At 35.8% G+C, this 16,496-nt stretch overlaps 1 long non-coding RNA gene across 1 annotated transcript; it reads right to left on the bottom strand.

The window, feature by feature from the left end:
* Nucleotides 1–10,931: 10,931 nt before the first annotated feature.
* On the bottom strand, nt 10,932–14,704 carry LOC139132944 (uncharacterized). The gene is made up of 3 exons (XR_011552498.1): nt 14,527–14,704; nt 12,600–12,889; nt 10,932–11,125 (listed from the first exon to the last, which is right to left on the bottom strand). It is a non-coding gene; the product is annotated as an uncharacterized lncRNA (long non-coding RNA).
* Nucleotides 14,705–16,496: the final 1,792 nt, after the last annotated feature.

Here is a 16,496-nt window from a genome sequence, read left to right as displayed (position 1 = left end):
CTCTGATAAATTGTTCATAGCATTAACATTCTTTGTAGGAGCATTGAAAAGGATCCTTACAAAGGATTGGCATATAGATGTCAAATGGTCTGGACTGTAGACAGTAATAGCCGAAAGGCACATTTGACATTGTGCCTTTCCTGTAGCTAGTGTAGCTCTAACTTTTCGCTTGGTACAAGCTTGAACAAGGCTGAGGCCGCACAGGTTGGAAAGTGAATCCCCATTAATAGAACAATCGGTATTTCGTCTATGTGAAATATTACGGATGGCAGAGACTTTTCGGAATCTAACGTATCACAATGATTAAATAACATTTGACTATTCGATTACTGGTCTGACGATCTCGTATCTCTTAAGAATATGTACTGCATGGTTCGTTTGAAGAAACTTTCAGAAGAGGTTCAACATGACATTTTCGATAAAACCGATAACCTCTCCATTGAGGTGATTTTCCGGTGGGACAACTAGGCTTTCAGAAGACCAACACAAATTCAAGTCTCCAACCCACTGCGAGTTCTGTAGTACCGCAAAGTCAAGTCCAGTTGTAAGCTAATAATGTAAACAGGTTTGCTTCCGGCAATATTTGACTTTTCTTTACTCCAATTTTGACGCAAAGGACATAAGTATTCTATTTTCAAAGTCTATACCATTCTGAGTTTTTGTCTTGGTATAGATAATCAAATAAAAAGGATTTACTGTCATATCATGAAGAGAAGTATGTATTTTATTAAAGTGAAGTGAAAGCAATGATCAGTAATAAGGACTTAAAGTATCGTTTATATTATAATTTTGATTTGTAAGGGACTGGACACTAATTACAAGGGGTGGGCTGGTGTTTTTGGGGGTGGGTCGGCATTTTTCGCGCAAGCATTTTGAAGGTCATAAAATTTTGTGTATGCCTATGGGGAGGGTCACCTTTTTATGCATCAAAGCTGAAATTGCATGTGCAGGTATTGAAGAATATGGAATACTGAAAAAAAGAAAAATACCTCCTGGCACTTTCATTTTCTGTCATTTCCATTTTCTGCGTGCCCTTCGGGCGCAAGTTTAAGGGTATAATAAACAATTGAACATATTGATGATCCAAGCAGCCACATTGATTTAAGTTGTCATGATGTCTACTTATCAAACTCCTCTATTGTGCATAACTGTCCCCTATAATGACGCTTTCAATAACAATTTGGGAGATCACTTATTTGATATCATTCTCCCATCTACTTTACATTGGGTATAGGTCGGTGTTATATGTTCATGTCGCTGTATGTACATTTTTTGAGGACATTGACAGAATACAAACTATTCAGAATAGTGCAAAATGTCATCAATAACAACTGGAAGCTTCAGGTCGAACAACTTTTGAATCACAATTTTGGATCATATAACCTATGAGTTATTTGTAGTTTCCTCATAGCCTACAATGTATAGTGAATCAACATTTCAGTGAAATTCCAAAATCAAATTTCTTGCACAACCATGGACTTGAAACCACTCTAGTCTAGTCATGAACATTAATACTAATAATTAGGTGTATATAAATGCACATATTTACCTAGTTTTGTATTGGAAAAAATATTCATAGTTTCATCATAGGCTGCCATGCATAGTGAATCGACATTTCAGTGAAATTCTAAAATCAAATTTCTTGCACAACATTCTTGAAACCACAGACTATAGTCATGAACATTAATACTAATAATTAGGTGTACATAAATGCACAGATTTACCTATTTTTGTATTGGAAAAAATATTCATAGTTTCATCATAGGCTGCCATGCATAGTGAATCGACATTTCAGTGAAATTCCAAAATCAAATTTCTTGCACAACCATAGACTTGAAACCACTCTAACTCTCATCAACATTAACACCAATAATCGAGTGTATATAAATACACAGATTTGCCAAGTTTTGTATTTAAAAAAAAAATTATAGTTTCGTCAGAGACAATAATTATAATGGATCAACATTTTATGCGAAATTCCAAAAACAAATTTCTTGTACACTGATGCACGTGTTACCACCCTCTTCTAATCAAGTACAATTATATCAATTATTCAGGGTCCATATATGCACAAATAGTGCATATTTTTAATTGTGAAAACATTATTTTACAATTTTGTCATAGACTCCCATGTATAGTTGATCAACGAAATTCCAAAATCAAATATCTTGTCCACATCAGCACTTGTAAACAACCCAGGCAAATCAAGTATATTTATATCAGTCATTAAACATCTTTAGATGAACAGATATTGCTAGTTTTACATTGGAAAATATACGTTCATAGTTTTCTTATAGTCGACTACCATGTACAGTGAATCAACATTATTATCAATGAAATCTAAAAATTACATTTTTTGTACACGCATGAACTTGTTACCCGCCACCTCAAGCAAAATACATTTACATGAATTATCACACGCATATGATTTGATATTTTTTGGACAAAGCGTTATATCGGCCATATTTTGCCTTCCTTTTGGGAGGCGACTTCAAAAGTATAGCAAGTCAGAAGGAGGTCTTGAACACATTGCGGGTTTGTTTTGGGGGTATTGAGTAACAGGGGAGGGTCACTTATTTGATGCACGGATAAGGGAGGATCGCTAATTTTTGTGCATGAACTTTTGAAGGGTCACTTTTTTGATGCAGTAGTGTTTCGAAAAACACCGCCCCCCCTGTAATTTTGTCCAGTCCCTAATCGTAAAAGTTACCACTTTTGTGTATCGCACTGGCACTGGTGTTCAAGTTAATAATTAAAAGGAAATAGTCGTCGGAACTGCGCCTGTGCGAGTTTCCTGTAAACAATGTATTCCGTGCACGATATCTTGATACACCTCATCATCATAGCTGCAACGTTTAAATAATAAGATGTAGATTATGACAGATATGTTTTAACTTTCATCAATCACCATCGTACTTCGGATACAGTGTTTACATTGGTCGTATGGGTCCCATAAGACCTTTGTGCGCAGTTCCGACGACTGTATCCCTTTAAAGTCTGCATTGAACAGTGCTATGTAATTCGTTGTGATAAGTAATTCCATTTCATTGTGTTTTTGGTGTTTTACCGTTTGATGTAAGGATAAACACAACAGGATCTTTTGTACATTAGCATAAGCCGGCACCCACAGTTTTCGTTTGAAACCGGCGTTACCTTGTTCTTGGCCATGACTTGAACTTAATAAAATGTTATACCCGTAAATAGTCCATGAGACGAAAAAGTGTGTTTAACAATATATTTATTTAATCAGAAAGTGCACCATCGGACGGGAAATACATATGAATATATTTCAAAGATCTTCAGTCGTAGTCTTCTAACAAAGGGATCTTATCCTCTTTCTTTGATCTCGCAAAAGTTGACATAAACTTCTTCTTTATTGAAGATAAGCTGAATCGTCTTTTTCGACGGGGATGGCCGCTTGTGTTAGAGACGGTGTGTATCTGATTTGTGTCATTTGAAATCGCTTGAATAGCATCGTCTTTGGTAGTCGTATTGGAGCAGGCTCTATCATCGATGACTTCGACAGCTTTGCGAAGTGAAGTCGGCTTGTTATCTTGAAAGGCGCTACCGTTGACATCTTGTTTACACTGACCGATTGGAGCTGAGGTACCGACAGTTAGTGAATCGAAGACCCTTTTGGCATTTCCGTCCAGACGTGTTTTTGGTCTTCCATGCAATTCCTGTTGTTACTAAGTTATTGTTTTCCATCGCCTTGATGTCTGTGGCGGCCATTTGAGCTTTGCCGCCGCCTCAATAGGTGCCCGAGTATCGTACTGTTCACTTGAATAACATAAATCTTCATTTTCCGCGATTTTACTGAACCATCCATCATCGGTGTCGTCATAATTGGAGGACAGACCGACTAAATCCATCGTTTTATCAAACAAAGGAGCAGACACTTTCCCATCATTTCGATCATGCTGCAAATTTAAAGAAATGTGGTCATTAGAAAATGGATTGATAAATCGGAAACCATTGTGATTATTGCAATTGAAATAATCCAGTAAATATTTCTGTCTTACTTTTGTGTCATTGTGATCTATATCAACTTTACCTTTAAAGTCAAGGTAGAGTCCGTCTCTGCCATTAAGTCGGTAGCCGGGACAAGTGCCGCAGCGCCCTCACAACTAATCGTTGATAAAGAGGAAGTTGTCCGACAAGATTGTACGTCATTACAATTCCTCTGCAAAAGTTATCAAAGACATAAAGTTAACGATAAGTTTACTATTTATTCAGAGTGTGAATACTATCGTCACATTCACACAATGCAAGATTTGCAAACAATGGAAAATCCTAGGCTTACCATTTTAAGAAAAGAAACAAAATACAGAGTATTTTCTAGGACATGTTGCTATTAGTTAGATATATAAGCGAAGGCATATTTTTCATCAGACTTATTTGCTGAAGTAAATTTATTCAAATGATTTTCAGATAAACGAAAAAAAAAAAGTAAACGACCACAGTCTCATTTGTAGTTCTCTATCATCTAAACCATGCAATATATCTCGGAAACAAATTGGTCCTTTTGGAACACTACCCTTGTAATGCCAACTTTCTATCAAATTTGGGGGGGGGGGGAATACAGTATTCAATATCAAGCAATAGAAAATAAAAAAATATTCTGGACAAAAAAATGGTTTACCACGAATAAGATGTATAATATTAGAGAACAAAGACAAAATAATAGAGAGCTCAGCATTGCAAAGTATAACTTAGTCTGGTTCCCTGCTCCGTTTCTACCGCTGGCTAAGAAAAAGTGTCAGGTACACACCATTCTATCCATGGCTGTGATTGGATGACACTATGGAACACGTTGATTAGCTACAAAAGTTTCACGAAGAGCGGCCTGCTTCTGTTTCTGCTCCGTCCTCTGCAGTGTTTCTATGTTGTTCGAATAAAAACGATTCTGTCATTTGGCTTAAGCAGTGTTTTCTATGCATGCTTATTGAAAGGGGCACTGTCTGCCCCAATTCATCAAAATTAGGGGGCGGTCACTTTTAATGTTGATTTTGCCTTCCTAGGAAGCGCTTCCCCCATATAATTACGACCGTCACACAGTTCAGTTGCGTTGTCTATGTCGCATGCAGCACCCTTACTACATCGAGATCATGATATTTTCCCGCCAAAATTGTATATTGGAAATAATTGAACATTCCAACCGCTAAACATCAAAATATTTAAAATATTATGACCAATTAATGTAAAATGGGATAGAAACTTGTCATAAAACTACTGGCAGATGCAAAATTATTGAATTTTGAATAACATTTCTTCACAAAAAACCACAAATACAATATTTTTGACATTTACATGAATATTTTGAATGTCAGAAAGAGATATAGATTGAGTTTCATGAGTGCCATGTATTTTTGAAAGAATACGATAGATGTTGTTTCCAAGAGTGCAGAGAAAATCAGGAAAATTTAATAGGTTACGGTTGGAATATCAAAATAATAAAGACGTCATTTTGGCGGGAAAATATCAGATTTGGTCACGTGATTCAACTTGTCAAGATTAGGCAGACATTTTAAAGAATTTAATAATTGCAATAATTAGGCCAAATATAAATCGAATCTGGTGGTTTTTAAAGATAATTGATCATTTTCTTACTTTTTGGCTTCATTGGTACAAACACCCATGCATTAACTTACTTGAGAATTTATTTGGTACCAAAATTTTGAATAACTCTCCTCCTTCTCCACATTATTAGCTACCCTTCTTGACTTTTTCAATTTTTTGAGTGCCCTCACATTCCTCGGACCCCTAGCCGGTAAATAATAATGGCTCCCTTAGTACTGGTTGATACGTAAAGTAACGTCCTAATGTTAACATCATCTTAATAGCGCTGATCGCAAATGACGTCATTTTCTGTCATTTATAAGCAAAAAAATACTGGTCCGCATTTTCCGCAAGAACGATGAAACAAAAATCTGCTTTTGTTATAATGGATATATTCGTGATCTACCAAGCCTGCGGTAGCTTTTCCACATCAAATTTGTATTTTTTACTGATTGTATCCATAGACAGTACCGGTAGAACCGATACATATTTCGCTTCTATTGTCTATGCTATGTCCGGCTTTCTATCTCTCATCACCTTTGTGTCTTGACGAACCACACCAGCTTTGGAAGCCGAGGTTAAGTCGGACTTTGCCATGGCATTGGTACTGACGATATGTGACGCAGCGCCACGGCACTCTCTCGTCGGCGGCAAGCACTTTGTCAAGCAAGCTTTTACTTTTATCTGTGGCGCAAATACCTGAATATCATCAGCACTATCTCTCTGAAAACGATAACGTGTATTTATGACAGTCATTGATACGTATATTATCTGAAAAAAGTGTGGCGATACGCTCAGGCACCGGGAACAAAACAGTTTTTTCTGCTTTACTGCACATATTCCTTGTCTTCCCCGTTGACTCGATAAAACCTACATTGTGAATTTGTTTTATTATATTTTAAAGATACACACTAATTCGGAATCCAGAAATCGTATTTGAATGCTACATGGGATAATGGCAATAGTTCTGTACGTGGTACTATTAGCTTTGTATCCTGCACCTGTGTTTCTTTGCGAAACACTTTCACTCTCAAAGGTACGATATCATCCGTGATTGCCATTTTAAGGCAAGTGTCTTTCTTAATTGGATTCATCTTCTGAGGCAAGTGTATGCCCTAAACGGGAACGGTAAACGGGAACATCTCTTGTCTTTAAAGCATACTATATACGTGGGATACAAAATGCGTGTCATCTAAGACCTGAAAACTTTGCTTTGTAACTGAATTAAATATTGAAGGTCTTGAATTAAATTAAGGGGAGGGGCGTTCCATAGCAACCATATTAGCTTTTAAAATTTTAACATTTAAATGATGTACAATTCAATAAGTATCGACAAAACTACAAGCTGAACACAAAATAAAAATGTTACATCGTTGGAAATTTGTAGGAAAAACAGAACGAAAACAGTTCCCACTTTACGAAAAGTTGAGGTGAAATGAGTTTTTTTCTTAAAAATCATGGAATCAATTTTTTTCTTTTCAAACTTTCAAAAAAAGTGCTTGAAAATCCTAACACAAATTAATGTGGTTTCATTTTTCTATTTTTCTATGAAAAAAGAGAGTCCATCTTGATACAAATATGGCATATAACATTTTCTGATGAAAAATGTGACCCGAGAAATTACTGCACATGAAATTCATTTTTTTCCAAGGAAAAGTCCACAAAAACACATACGTGATTAGCAGTACTTGCCTTATATTATAAAAATTCAATTTCAGAGTAAGGTGATTCAGTTTGTCAACCATTGTCGAAAAATTGCAACATTTATACTCTGTTCAAAATCTCAACTTTAGTTGACAACACTTCAAAGTCAAATAATCTGATTAAACACTACTTATATAGTCAGTTCCAAATCTGAACAATTGTTGACGATACTTCACATGGTGAACTCGTCTGTTCTAATGCTATTGGCCATACTCAGTTATGACTGTTTAGACATTTCCTTAATTGAATCACCATCACTAGAGGACAATATGTGTAAATATAGAATGTGTGCACAGATAAAGGTGATAGTGAAATTCTTTGTGGAAAAAAGAAAGTGACAGGCATAAATTACATTCAATTACAATTCATAACCATTTATTGACATATATATAAGGAATTTAACATTTCAATGAGTACATGTAGTAGTAATATACATTACAAAATATATTCACAAATACATTGTACATTATGTTAAGAGAGCATCTGATTTGAAAGAAAAGTCAATGTTTGTGTTACATCAGGTACAAATATTTCAAACAAAATATATCTCAAATTACAGTTATAATTTGCCATACTTAGATTGAATGCTTTTCTACACTGAGCATTAGGCTGCGCATTGACAAACAGCTCTGGATGGGGGGGATTCCCAAATAAGTTCTCAGATTTTTTCAAATACCCCCTAACAAATTTTAAATTAAAATTACAATGTGTTCAAGCCCCCTCCCCTCCCTTCTGACTTGCTATAATTTTTAGTCACTCCCAAAGGAAGGCAAAATGTGGCCAATATAATGCTTTGTCTGAAAATATCAAATCATAATGCATGCGAGGCTATTGGGCAAATTATTCAATTTGTTCCCATAAAAACAAGCTATACCTTTACATTTATATGTGTGTGATAATTCATTTAAATGTACTTTGCTTGAATTGGCAGGCAAAAAGTGCATATGTGTACAAGAAATGTTGATCCCTATACATTGGAGTCTATGGCAAAACTGTGAATAATTTTTTCCTAATTTAAAACTGCAATATTGGTGCATTTATGGACCTGAATAATTGACATAATTATTAGAAGATGGTAATTACAATGTATATGTGCTTGTGAGTACATGAAATTTCATGTACTCATAAGTACATATAACTATGTCACGCCGCAAATGGAAATGGCAGGAAATGAAAGTGCCAGAAGGTATTTTGAAAGGAATTTGATATTCAATAAATTTTCAAGTCTCCCATCCTTTGCAATGTCAATTTTTTATGATGCCCCGGGCATGTTTTAATTTTTTCAAGTCTCCCCTGAAATCTCCTGCCCTTCACCTCCAGAGGTGTTTATGAATGCAGCCTTAAGTTTAAATTTCAACCCTTCCACCTTACAATTAACAAATCATTATTTTTGCAATGTTACAACAATTTAGCAATATCTAGTAGTAATGCTTTCAACAAATTCTCAACAGATAATACATTGTATGCTACTGCAATGTAATTGACTGGTAAAAAGCAGATGATATACAATATACATAGTTCTTAGCAAATGAATGCAAATTTTAGTGTCTTTGAATTATCTTGTAAGTTGATGGTCCTGATACATGATGATGAACCATACACTGGGTGGCCACAAAGTTAAGTGTAGCACTGGAGACCTACTATACTATTTTCAAATTGAAAGACAGAGTTTTACATCATACTACAAGTGACCTTGCAGCCAGCCTATATAGCTCTACACAGAAGTGTCAGAGAAAAATGAAAACCTAATCATGTAAGAACAAATCTGATACAGAATAAAATGTAATCATGTTGATTGATATGAAGGGGCTTAATCATTACATACAGATACATGTATATGTAGCATCACACTTAAATAAAAAATAATATGGTAACTAATGAATGTGGATTGTAAAAAGTTATAATAATTTTGGAAGGAAATTTGATGAACAAGTCTTTGAACACATACCCCTCTTGTTAAACTGGTATACACTTCAAAGGGTTTTAGAAGATGAGGAAAATGAACAGTTGTGAATGACAACAAAATGGACTGCAGAGTGCCCTGTGTGGAGTTTCCATAAACAATTAAATTTTCAATTCTGTTTATTAGTCCCTACATGTATGGAAATACATGTTGTGTGCTAAAAAATTTTATGTGACTTTGTAGCTGCCACAGAGACCTATGAAGTCACTGAGGTGAAAAAGAATGTGATTGTTAGAGTTTCACTGTTGTCCAAATTGTTGCTTCAGTACTACTAATGTTGAATTCAGGTCAGCACAGATAGATATTTTTGACCCCTAACTGTATTGAGAAAGTGTTAGATTAAATTATTCTTCAAGCATTTAATACTTAAATTGCTGTCTACAAGAGAGAACACATTGTCTACAAGAGAGAACACATTGTCTCCAATCTACTGTCACAATATCCTTGCCATGTTACAACAATTAAAAACATCAAACTACACTTGGCTCCTTCAGTTCTAGCCTGAGAAAAACAATAGCCATCTAACGAAGCAAATACTGCAAATGATCAGTTGAAATATTGTGACTGCTTAAGGATTGATGTAAAAAAGTGTTATGTTAACCCTTTTCGTGCCAGACAGTATCACTTCCCCATCAGCCAAGTCAGTAAAAAGCGGTATTGAGCCAAAACATGACGTATTTTCACCCACTTGGCTTGGTAAAAAAAAATCAAGTTTATAGAATTTATGTTTTCAACAGCCTTCAAATGTACAGTAATATGTTAAAATACATCATATGGAATATGTTGTGTTTCATTATTTTAACCATCTTGACCTGGTGGTGAAATATGGACTTGGCAGGAAAAGGGTTAATGTAAGTAATATCAATTTTCAGAATTGAATAATTTCTGCATGTTTATCATGGCACATTTGCAAAATGTGAAAGATTCAAAGCAATGGCCTATTCTATTTAAATTTTACTTTTTTTATAAAAGTATATCAATGCTCTCTTTTGACAGTAAGCATACATGTATCAAAGTAAACATGATTTCATCTTTTGTTTTGGTTTACAGAGTTAAAATAAAAAATAATTCAATCATATGTGAGTTGTACATGTACATATACATGTACATGTATGGGTCCTATCTCAGCCACCAGCAATTAATCAGATTGTGAACAAAATATTGCACATTAGTACTCCGCCATAGAACAGTGTATAGAATTGAATGAAATCATTTTCTAAATGTGTAACAACAGATCTTGACAAGCTAAAAACCCACAAAAACTAGACTGAATTGAAAAGTCTGAAACTGTACGTAATTAGTATTGCCAAACAAATTCCTGTATAACTGCTACATTCTTTTATAATTATGCAAAATACACATCACATAAAAGCTACATGTATTTAACTACATGTATACAAGTATGAGCTAAAGACACCCCTTAGAGTCCTTGTTTCAATATTCAAAGCAACTGAACCAGTATTTTGTCAGGGGAATTTCTCGTATCTTTGACCATGACTTCAATCTTACTGTACATGTATCAAAAGATGTCAATTTGAATTTTGTTTGCTACATGTATCCATTCTAAAACCAAATTGGAGGAAGGAAAAGGAAAACTCTGTGACAATGTTCTTAAATCAACGAAGTTGAAAGCTTCAAACATTTTTGAGTATTTGTAGAATCTACCTAAACTATAGTCCCTTGATTTTCTTTGACATATGATGTAGCTTTTCCATCAAGGGTTTGACTACTTACTCCTCAATATGGTCTTGAAGTCTTGGCAAGTATTCTGGGTCCCATCCGTTTTGTTTCCATCATCAATCTCCTCTATCAACTCTACACACAATGAAGTACTGTTCATGTGCCCATGTAATTCTTCAGCCTCTATTGTGTTGTTGGTGTCCTTCTCATGGCAATGATCTACAATCAAAGATAATAAAACACACATATTAGTTGAGCCATACAAACCAAACAGCATACAAAATATGTATTGACATGTAATTGAAAGAAAAAAACAAAAATATTTAAATTCACTATGTACCATGTGTATAATTACTCTCATTTTCAGTACTGTACACCAGAACATCGTCAGCTCAATTCTGGCTGTCTTCACATTTATGACCATTTCATAGATTTATATCATGACCCCTATGTGACTATGCTTCTATTTTTTGTTTTTGGTGAGGGGTCCAAGGGAAGTAGATCCAGCAGTTTAGTGAAGGTGTAATAAGCTGTTTGTCTCAAAGCAACTGACACTGGCATTTCAGTACAGTATTATAGCTGGCTGTCACATGTACCTGTACAGTGTAGTTTTAACTTACTCTTTCATTTAAAACTCCAGAATTACCTTTGCAATTAAATACCAGAGTATGAAAGACCTACTTATTGCAAGTGTTCAGCATCAAATGTATGTTTGACTGGTACACAACTGTACATGTACTATTTAAGTCTCTTTATATTTGTCAGTTCACATTTAATTCATTTCTCTTTAATCATTTAAATATAATGGAGAGCTCTTTTGTTAGTGTTAAATGAATTTACAAAACATAAAATTTGTATATTGTGAAGATAATGTGGTACTTTTGGTGAAAATACAGGCAATTATTCAGAGTGCAATCAGTTCAACAAACTTGTGGTAGGGAACATGTAAGATTAGTGTTAGTTATCAAATGCTTCATTGCACCATGATTGGATTTGTTTAAATGGCAAAGTTCTTGTCGATTTTCTCAGGAAATTGCAAACTGTACACTACTTTACATTGACAGTTTGCATCAACATGGCCTAATTAAATTTGAGGTTTAAAAGATACAAATTTTTGTGCATGTCTCTGAAAAACCACTGAACTTAGTAAAATTATATGTACTTATAGGTTTTCCTAACACAAGGCTAGGCGACCTCAGTGCTGGCAAAATTCTGGTGCCACAATGAATGACTCTGACTCTGTGAGCTGAAAAATTTCAGTGAAATCCTAATATATTTTATATTTAAATACAAGATATTGGCAATGGGAGAAGTGGGCCTGAGGAACACACATGCATGTACTGTAGAAGCAGAGGTGCAATGTTAAAAGAAAATGTACCTTGGTAATTTGGAATATTATACCATGTATGTCTGTATAATTACACAATGGAGTATAAAAAGACCTGAAGGGCGATGCTGAATGTAATTGAAATGTAAATGTCTACAGTTGAATGTCTGTTGATCAAATGGACATGCCTAAAATTTACAAAGTGTCCCTTGGCATAATACATTTCAAAGTAACAACCCCCTCCCCCCTCGCCCAAGGACTCCTCCCTTGCTATTTGAAGATTGAGCTTTACTTGTCAATGTTTGTTTGATTTGAACCGCGGAACTATAAAAGGGTGTTTGGATAAAGATTACAAACTTGACATACCTTTACATAGGCATGGAAGAGTGTGTGAATGAGATACCTCCACTACACTACATTCCTGGCCGGCCGCAACAGTGAACCGAAGTGGTCAAATTCCTGAGATGAACAAGTGTGTCGGTTATACATACACGCTGTTTAAAGTCACGATTCGACTGTGGTCAAAAGTACATGTTGTGTAAGGTGCTTGAGTCTAAAGCCGGCTGTTTTTTCTGCAACTGCACGCCATTATCCATGACCTGGATAAGCAGGTCTGAGCGACGATCCACTGCATTGCATGTGCATTGTTACATCACCTGTGCTCTCGCTGTCGCTCGTAACTTTCGTAAATTACGAACAAAAATGAAAATTTACGAAAACAAATGAATGCCCGATCGGCCATTTACGAACGATTTTGTTATTTTTGAAGCCTGATTTCGGTCAAGATTGTGAATTCCGGGGAAATACTGTCATATCTCGTCTTTTAAAACCTACGCTGCCCCTATCATCGGCGCATCGACACATGGTGATAGCTTGCTTTGGACTTTGACCTGTGATAACATGAGCATGCGCAAAAAGGTTTCAAGATCCCCGGGTCTTGTAATCTCAATGTGGTGTGTCATGCATTACCACCCCATTACGGTAGTTTCGAGACACCCAAACACTCACATGCTGTCAACTTTCCGAATGGACTGTTGAAGCGGATCGAGGGAAGCGGGCAGTTACAAATACTTGGATTGATAGTATCCAGTTGGGAAAGAAAGTTGGGCATAAAAACGGCAACTGATATGAAAAAAATGCGAAACAATGAAACCGCCGAGCTAGAAGAGATCAAGAACAGTCAGCCTGAAAGACAGTCGAACTACAGCAGAACTGCAGTCCGGACCGCGCATGGTTGAACATTTGTTGTTCTGTGCATGGAGGTGGAAGCGAGCCGGAAATCTCAGATGTCATAGATTTGTCATTTGACGATCTGCAAATTGAATTTTTCAGTCAGTTTGCCAATTTTAATAGGTTTCCTTCAAAATATTTTACAAGAAACTGTCTCAGCAAATGTTATGAATACTGATAGTTTCTATGATCCAGAGAAATGCTGTGCACAGTCCCATGACCAAAAAGTTTATCCAGACAAAAAAATAAATGACGATCATCTGCAGCGTTTTAAAAGTGTAACTGTCTCTAAGAAAACATTAGCAGGATCACCAGTCTCAGTTTGCGTACTTAAATTTGATTGAGATGAGACAAAATTTGTGCGAAACCACAGACTGCCAAATGTTCTGATCAGTGGTTGTTTAAAAAGAATTTTAGAGATGAACATTGCATAATAACTGCAGCTATAGAGGCACCACCTAGTACCTATGGATGACGTGCATACTTTCAAAGTAACAGAGCTTTCCAAATATGAAAAACAGGGGACAGATTTTCTAGCATCTAAAACTTGTGCAAACACTGATAATATTTGATAATATTAATGACCGCTTCATAAATTAATACATATAATCATCAACCACTGACGACACACACAAAGGGAGTTATGATTTGTGTCACACAATATACTTGAACATGTTATGTTGTGTAATAAAGATAGAGTAATTGAATAACATTCATTGGCCGTTGATCAAAATTACACACTTTATTGAGACAAGGAAGAAATTTCAATGTTACAAGCATTCATGACCCATGATGTACTGTGTTGTTCAATAAATCTTTTGAAAATGCGTATCAAATATGAGTGTTCATTGTCAAAAAAAACTAAAAGGGATTTTTCATTTTCTTTTGTCTATAATGAAATCATTCATCATTTCTATCCCCTTAAAATCATCTATTGAGTACCAGAAGCGCTTGTTGAAAGTTGGTGGGTTCAGAATAACATAATTTGTGCTTACTAATATTTTTTGAACCCAATTCGTAAATTTACTAACAATTTTGAAAGGCCAGGGAGAGCACAGATCACGCACAGTTAAGTTCACTGCATAAGCTGTCGCCTTGAAGACTGGTCGAATAAATGTTGAATTGTGCGAATCTTTGACGATGGTATGATACGAAGCATGGTCCCCCACAAAATCGTGCACGCAGCCACTGTGCATGACCACGGTCCCTCCACAAAAACCGTGACATGACTTATGCGTTCCGGTTTCTGTCTGTGTGTCGAGATTCGGTTCATATTTACCTTTTACCTTAGTGAAGGTCAAGGGTCGGGTAGTCCATTGTAAAAAGGGAAGGACAGTAGGGAACAGATCTTGTACTGCCTGTTAAGTGTTAGGTGTGCATTTCTCTCTTGAGTATAATTCTATTGTATATCACTTACAATCACTACTGTGTTTTCGTCCTGTGATATAGTTTCAGCTTTAAGATTGCAATATTTTTTCTGGCGTCATGGCACAAGGAACTGACCCTACCTATTTTAATAGTATATACAGTTACGTCACAACACACCCCAGCTTACATACAAAGCAATCATGCACAGCTGCACTCAAGGACAAAGAAAAAGCGGCTGCGAAGATTATTTTGACCGTGAGAGTACAAGCGAGATGTCTCAACCATGCCGAAATGCGATGTTTGACTTAGTTTGCTACCTCCATCGTTTGACTCGGGTCACCGATCGTTACTGCACCGGCACACGGCAGGTACTTTTTCCCTTCAATGGAGGTAATCCCCGGAGGTAATCCCAGCGCGTTGGACGATCTGCCTCAAATCATATGAACGTTGTACCATGGAGGTAGTACTTACTTATCGCGGCTAATAACAGCAGCACCTTTACAAAGGAATGCAATGCAACAATCTGCAATTGAGACGAGAAGGAATACCCGACAAGCTGTAAAGAAAACATCGGATGAAACAGTTGAAGGTATAGGCCTAGGTCATCTATTTTGAAGTTAACAAGGGGTCAAACATTTAAACATGCATATCTATGGTGCAAGGAGAAACTCATCACTTACACGGGGGGGGGGTGCGATTTGAGGTGTCTAAGTTAAGCTTGAAGTTTCCAAAATGTTGAGTAAAAAGGGGGTACCTTTAAGATACTTCACTAATAATATTATAAGTAACATATGCTCACTCTAGCAATATTGCATTTTACTTTTATGAACCAAATGTCAGTGACATCCAAAAACATTAAGTGACACTGTTGCATGAATATTCTAATGCCATAAAATTGTAGGTAAAATAATTTACTCCTTGTCAAGGCTTTGAACAAATTAAGATGAACACTTTCATAGTTTGTCAGGCCAATGTATGTTTATGTGCTGCATATAATTTATTCTATTTCAAACTAACAACAGCTTGGTAATTTTACTCCAGTGATATGAACAATGGTGGTTGTCATTACAATCGATATGTTACAATGCTTGTCATGAATTTAGTGGAAATTCTGACCCATTATCATAGCAAGCATACTAAAATATTTGTAACTGCATTGGTGTTAATTGAAACACGAGGCCTCAAATGGAAAATAATAAGTTAACACACTGGAAAACGTTTTACAGGTGTACAGGGAAACAACATGGGTTGAGATGGACACGCATTATTTATGTCTTTACATTGCAACAGGCATGAACGTGCATACATATATATGCACATCATAGTCCCTGTATGTACTGTACTACTACATATGTACATATATGTATATTCACATATATATACCGTGCAAATGTGTTAATAGACATGTAGTACAGACAGACAATGAGAAGACAATGATAGAGTGACTGTGTTCAGGCATACAGTGTAGCTCTGAAAAATTGTGCAAGTTTTTCTGTGCAGCACACTTGCATACATAGACATACTATATACGCGCACCTACACACATAAACACACAAAGATATATATATATATATATATATATATATATATATATATATATATATATATATATATATATATATATATATATATACACGTGTGCGTGTGTGTGGGTGTGGGTGTGTG

The sequence above is a fragment of the Ptychodera flava genome, chromosome 5 (genome assembly GCF_041260155.1).
Source record: "Ptychodera flava strain L36383 chromosome 5, AS_Pfla_20210202, whole genome shotgun sequence".
In the NCBI taxonomy this organism is placed as follows: domain Eukaryota; kingdom Metazoa; phylum Hemichordata; class Enteropneusta; family Ptychoderidae; genus Ptychodera; species Ptychodera flava.
The sequence above is the reverse complement of the archived record's forward strand: the minus strand, read 5'-3'. Positions and strand labels throughout refer to the sequence as shown.